This window comes from Carlito syrichta, unplaced genomic scaffold (genome assembly GCF_000164805.1).
Source record: "Carlito syrichta isolate Samal-C Ts95f unplaced genomic scaffold, Tarsius_syrichta-2.0.1 Scaffold92638, whole genome shotgun sequence".
Taxonomy (NCBI): Eukaryota; Metazoa; Chordata; class Mammalia; order Primates; family Tarsiidae; genus Carlito; species Carlito syrichta.
The window spans coordinates 29,154-35,809 of NW_007036734.1; the positions used below are offsets into that span (position 1 = coordinate 29,154).

General features: G+C 48.4%; 1 pseudogene across 1 annotated transcript; it reads left to right on the forward strand.

Annotated features, from left to right (window-relative positions):
• Positions 1 to 1,450: 1,450 nt before the first annotated feature.
• Positions 1,451 to 2,056, forward strand: LOC103263046 (annotated as a pseudogene). Its single transcript, XR_002482112.1, has one exon. The product of XR_002482112.1 is annotated as a transcription factor BTF3 pseudogene (transcript).
• Positions 2,057 to 6,656: the final 4,600 nt, after the last annotated feature.

A 6,656-nucleotide genomic window follows, 5' to 3' on the forward strand; every position in this document is an offset into this window, starting at 1 on the left:
CATTAAATTGGCCACTAAAATCTCTTGGCCACCTGGCCAGAGCTAGCACAATTAGGATTGAAAGGACAGACAGAGAGCTGAAAGTCATTTTTTATCTTGTTCCTAAACCTTAATACAATGATGAGAAAATAGAAAGTATGTTTTGGAGAAATGCAAACTTTAGCAAAAATTAACCTTGCCGACTGTCTTTTCAGAAACACAGACTTCCAGGTATCAGAGGTAAAGGGAATTTACAAGGCCTAAGACATCATGCATTGGGCAAGGATTGTAGAAGTCATGAAACTTGTAACTACAAAAGTTATGACTGCTCAGAGGGGGAGCAGGTGGGGATTTGATCTTCCAGTAAATTGGGCGCTATCTACAGGGAAGCCAAGGCTCCCCCAGAGCTACCCTCTGAAATGCATAGGAGATAAGGGGAAGTGCACCCTCCATTAGCTCTAAGAAATGTCATTCGGGAAGGTGCAGGAGCACTGGAATCCTTGTCATGCCTTTCTCTAGGGGCTGTGATAATGTGGGTCTGTGTCACAGGATCTCCAAGACATTTGCAGGGGGTCAATAAGGAAGTCATGGCAGTCACATCTACCTGATTGCAACATCTCCAAGGAGAAGGATTTAAGCCAGGGCTCGAGGGGGTTACTTAGAGTGTAGGCCTGCTCCCTCTCTGTGGGTAGTGAGCTTATCTTAAATAAATCTTTTCTTCTCTCACCTCTTTGTGTGTTGCAATTCTTTGCATTACCCAGATCCCTGGGTTACCAGCGGTGCACACCTATGGCACACCGGCTCCAGCTGTGCTGCACCTCTCCTTGTCTCTCCATCCATCCCTCCACCCTCACCCTATCCATGCCCAAAAAAGGTGATTCAAATCTCATATAAGAGAATGCCACAACAATCTTAAAAAATATACCAAGTAAAGGAACTCACACTTCACAATTTCAAATTGTACATTAATGCAACACAATCTAGAGAGTGTAATAATGGTACAAGGCAGGTCATACAGATCAGGGAACTATACCAGAGATCCCAGGGAGAGTGAGTTCAGCAAAATGGCAGTGTGAACTGCTTGTTCTAAACACTCATCTAAACATGCAAGAAACAAGCAGAATGATCAGGAATAACTTTGTCAAAACTCTTGAAAATCATCAAAGTTTTATAGCAACATGTGAATACAGAATCAAGAAAAACAGGGAAAATGAAAAGAAAGCCTTGCGGACTTTTTACTTGTCCTTGCCCCAACCCTTCCCTGACAATTTTTCACTCTTGCAAACAAAAGCCTGAGGGCCCAGTATGGGACTTCTGTCATTGATTCCAGAGGAAGCAGAGAAGATCTTATCTGCAAATTATTATATTCTTATGGTACAATCTCTCTAGAGAATACCTAAAAATCTGAACAAGGCTTTCCTCTATTTAGTCTAAGTCAGAAGCCAATCAGTAGAAAAAGCAGGATCTTGTGTCTCTGCTATATGCACCTAATCTCAGTTGGTCCAGCCAAGACCTCCTGAGCACCAACCCTAGTACCAGGCGGGGCCCCATTTCCGCTTCAACAAGATGAAAGAAACTATCATGAACCAGGAAAAACTCAAAAAACTGCAGGCACAAATGCACATTGGTGGGAAAGGAACTGCTCGCAGAAAGAAAGTGGTTTATAAAATAGCTACAGCAGATGATAAAAATCTTCAGCTCTTCTTAAAGAAGTTAGGGGTAAACAGTATCTCTGGTATTGAAGAGGTGAACATGTTTAAAAAACAAGGAAAAGTTATTCACTTTAATAACCCTAAAGTTCAGGCATCTCTAGCAGCAAACACTTTCACCATTACAGGCCATGCTGAGACAAAGCAGCTGAGAGAAATTCTACCCAGCATCTTAAACCAGCTTGGTGCAGACAGTCTGTCTAGTTTAAGGAGACTGGCTGAAGCACTGCCCAAACAATCTGTGGATCGAAAAGCACCACTTGCTACTGGAGAGGATGATGATGAAGTTCTAGATCTTGTGGAGAATTTTGATGAGGCTTCCAAGAATAAGGCAAACTGAAGTGAGTCAACTTCTGAAGAAGATAAAACTTGAACAAGATAAAACTTGAAGAATTTAACAGAGTTAACAGAGTTCCATATGTTCTTACTCATAAGTGGACCTTGAACAATTATAATGCTATAAGAAAGCAATTGGCAGTAGTGGGAAACTGTCAGGGGAGAGGGGGTGGGTTTGGCAGATGAGGGAAACTGCTAGAGGAGGGAGGGGCATACCTCATCAACAAGGGTACCTGCATGATCAATGTTTGTATACCTAACCCTGAAATGTACCCCACATCTTTATAATAAAAATTAAAAAAAAAACTTGAAGAAGTTACTGGAAACTGCTATTTTCTACTATGACTGCTTTTAAAAATTGTTTTGTTTAAAATCTAGATCTCCAATATTTTTAAGCCCAAGCTCCTTGGACACTGCAGCTCTTTTCAGTTTTTGCTTATCCACAACTCATTCTTTGCAGCTAATAAAGCTGAAGAACTCTGGGAATAAAGTTTAAAAGAAAGATTAATAAAGTTCTTTGTCTAGTAAAAAAAAAAAGCAAAAGTTGGTAGGAATTGCTTCAGAATGTTTAAAATAACCAAAAAGTCAACAGCCACCTGGAAGAATAGATTACAGTTGACACATACCATAGGCCACATAAAGTCCAGAAGGAATAGCTGGTATGAAAACCTATTTTAGAAGTTGGCACACTGAGGAATTTAGAAAGTCTTATGCATGCCAGCAGATGGGAGTGTAAGGCCAGAGGTAGCAGAGGGCGGGGTGGGCCTCAACAAGATGACTCCAACCTGGACCAGGAGAACAACGGGCAAAAGTGAGCCAGCAAAAATGAGTAACCGGAACTAAGACTCCAGCCGCAAAACCAGCCAATACCTGTTATAGCGACTCTGGACATCTGGTACAAGCTTAAAAAGGTGGAGGAGGGCACCCAGACTCCACGTCAAGACCTGATGAATATGGCCTTTAAAGTTTATAATGTCCGAGAGGAGGAATTCAAGGCTGTATGGGCCCAGAGGCTAAAACAGAAGGTGGCCCTTCAAACCCAAGCCCTAGTCACTGCCCTGCAGCCGGCACAACAGGGGCCTCAGGGCCCCCGTCTCAGGAAACAGTCTGGGACCCCAACACCTCCGGGAGCCTGCTTCAGGTGTGATCAGGAAGGCCACTGGGCAAAGCAATGCCCCAACCCCAGGCCACTGACTTGACCTTGCCCGGTCTGCAGACAAGAGGGGCATTGGAAGTTTGAGTGCCCCCTGTGGAGGAACCATCCCCCAGTGACAGAGTTTTGCAGGGGGCTGGCTCCCCCAACAGGCCCCTCGCCAGAGCTCCTGGACCTCCTGGACAACTGAAGCCACCCGGACTCGAACACCCCAATCACCCTTGCCAAGCCCAGGGCCACACTATGGGTAGTGGGTAAGTCCATCTCCCTTCTGATGGACACGGGGGCTACCTATTCTGTTTTACTCTCCTTCCATGGAGAGTATCATCCTCTCCATGGAATGCATCATTCTCAGGTCTTGGTTGTGGGCATCTCGGGGGTACCCTCCAAGCCGCTGGAGACGGGTCTGGTGTCCTGCCTTTTTGAAGGCCATCCCTTCACCCATTCATTCTGTTATCCCATCCTGCCCAGCCCCTTTGCTGGGACGAGACCTTCTGTATAAGCTTGGGGCACCTATTTGCCTCACCTCACACCGAGTTCCCCCGAATACACTCCTGGCCCTTGCCTGTGCTGTCTTTTCCCGGAGCCTTCGTCTGATTTCCCCATTTCCCCCAAAAAAGTTAACCCAGTGGTCTGGGACACTTCCACTCCTGTGGTGGCCAATCACCACACCCCAGTCCTCATTCGCCTTAAGGATCCCTCTTGCTTCCCTTCCAGGCCTCAATTTCCTATCTCACATGCCCATCGCAAGGGCCTCCAGCCCATTGTTAACCGGCTGCTCATCTAGGGTCTTCTGGTTCCTACCAACTCCCCTTGTAATACTCCCATCCTCCCATTGAAGAAGCCATCTGGTGCTTATCGACTGGTGCAAGATCTGCAGATAATCAACTCTGCTGTAGTACCACTGCATCCAGTGGTCCCTAACCCATATACCCTCCTATCTCAGATACCCCCCACTACCACTCATTTCAGTCCTGGACCTTAAAGATACCTTCTTCACCATCCCCTTACATCCAGACTCCCAGCCACTCTTTGCCTTTACTTGGGAGGATCCAGACACCCACAGGACCCAACAATTAACCTGGACGGTCTTGCCTCAGGGATTCCGTGATAGTCCCCACATTTTTGGCCAGGCGTTGGCTGAGGACCTGTCCTCTTATGACTCTGGATGTAGCACTCTTCTCCAGTATGTAGATAACCTCCTCCTGTGCAGCCCTTTCAGGGAGGTCTCTCTCCAAGATACGGCCTCTCTCCTTAACTTTCTAGCACAGTGGGGATACAGGGTCTCCCCTTCCAAAGCTCAACTCTCTACCCCACAAGTCACCTACCTAGGGGTAGTCCTGGCCTCCACCTCCAAGGCCCTCACAGTGGACTGCACCACCTCCATCAGTAAACTCCTACCCCCACCTCAGGTGTTGAAATCTTGTTGTTCCTTGGGCTGGTGGGCTTCTTTAGGCATTGGGTCCCCAATTTCACTATACTTGCTAAACCACTAGATACTGCAGCTAAGGAACCTCCCACCAGCCTCCTCACTTCTCCCTCAGCTGTAGCCTGCACCTTCAAGCCTTTGTGAGACACACTCCTAGCTTCCTCCCCCCATGCTTCCTGACTTCCACAAGCCTTTCCTCCTGTTCACTGAGGAAAGAACTGGGACGGCAACCAGAGTTCTGGCCCAACCAGTGGGACCCTCTCACCGACTGGTCGCTTTCCTGTCCAAACAGTTGGACCCCACCGCCCAGGGATGGCAGCCTTACTTCTGGGCGCTGGCAGTGGTGGCTTACTTAACCAAGGAGGCTCTAAAGCTTACCCTTCAACAGCCGGTTACGGTCTACTACCCCCACAGACTCCAGGACCTCTTGAGTCATAAGTCATTATCCTTATTAAGCCCTTCTAGAGTCCAGGAGTTCCACCTTTTATTCATAGAACACTCCCAAGTGTCTCTTCACTCATTGCCGCTTCTAAACCCAGCTACTCTCCTTCCCTCCGCTAGCTTCTCAGTTTTGCCTGAACATTCCTGTGTGGCGCTTGTAGAGGCCCTTAGCCCCCCTTGCATGGGACTCTCTGACCAACCTCTGTCTAACCCTGATCTCACACTCTTCATAGATGGGAGCTCAACTAGAGGGCCAGACAGAAGCCACAGGGCAGCCTATGCAGTGGTCTCTCCTCCCACCATGGTAGAAGCTGCCTCACTACCACGAGGGACTTCTTCCCAAAAGGTGGAGCTGGTGGCACTCACCTGAGCATTACAGCTGGCAAAGGGCCACAGGGCCACTATATATACCGATTCTAAGTATGCTTTCCTTATCACTCAAAGTCATGTGGCGATCTGAAAAGAAAGGGGGTTCTTAACCACCTGGGGAACTCCGGTGGTCAATGGTAAGGCCATTCAACATTTACTCCAGGCCCTACAAGAACCCAAGGAGCTAGCCATTGTCCACTGTCAAGGCCATCAGACGGGCACAGACCCTGTCAACCAAGGAAACACCCTGGCCGACGCCACAGCCCGCCAACTTACCTCAACCCAGGATGCCACCCCTGTCCTGTTTCTTTCTCCCTCCCTAACTCCCAGGTACTCAAAGGATGAACAACAGCAACTCCTCAACCAGGGTGCTGTGGCTGGGCAACAGGGGTGGATGTACCTCAGGGACAGAATAATCCTTCCCCAGACACAGGCAAAGGAAATCATGGCCACAATCCACCAGTCTTTACACATTGGTCCTGAGGCCATGCACAGGTTTCTTTCCCCGATTTTCTCGCTGCAGGGTCCATCAACCAGGTCCATATGGCCTGTCAAACCTGTGCATAAATGTAAGGTAAATGAAACCAGACCAGGCAAAACGGCAACAAAGGAACCAAGAAAAATTTATTAGCGCAATCTCGGGCGAGGTTCACTGGTCCATGTAGCTGTGGGCTGGAGAAGTTGCGCCCAACGAAATGGGCGATGGGTTTATAAAGGGCACACTGAGAAAAGCTGTGAGGGGGAGTGCGAAGAGCAATCACTGGTTGGGACAGCCGTCACGTCTGCTGGCGATAGGCTGAATGGGGTTGCCTAGAGTCGCTGTAACAGGTACTGGCTGGCTTTGCAGCTGGAGTCTTAGTGCCAGTTACTCATTTTTGCTGGCTCACTTTTGCCCATTGTTCTCCTGGTCTGGGTTGGAGCCATCTTGTTGAGGCCCGCCCCGCCCTCTGGTACCTCTGGCCTTACATTCCAGCCTTTTGGTCATAGGGGTGCCGGCTCATTCTAGCTACTTCCTGCTGGGGAGGGGCTGCGTGGGGGGGGTCTCAAGGCTGGTATGGGACCGGAGGTGGTTCGGATGGGAGGGGTGAGTATGAATTTAACAGTAGTTGGTTGACCGTTATTCAAGAGAGCTCTGCCAGGTGCTGTTGGAGAAACCTAAAAACACATGGGGCCATTGACGAGAGGATAAATACAACAATCAGTGGAGTCAGAACAGGGAGAAGCCACGTTAGGAGCTGGG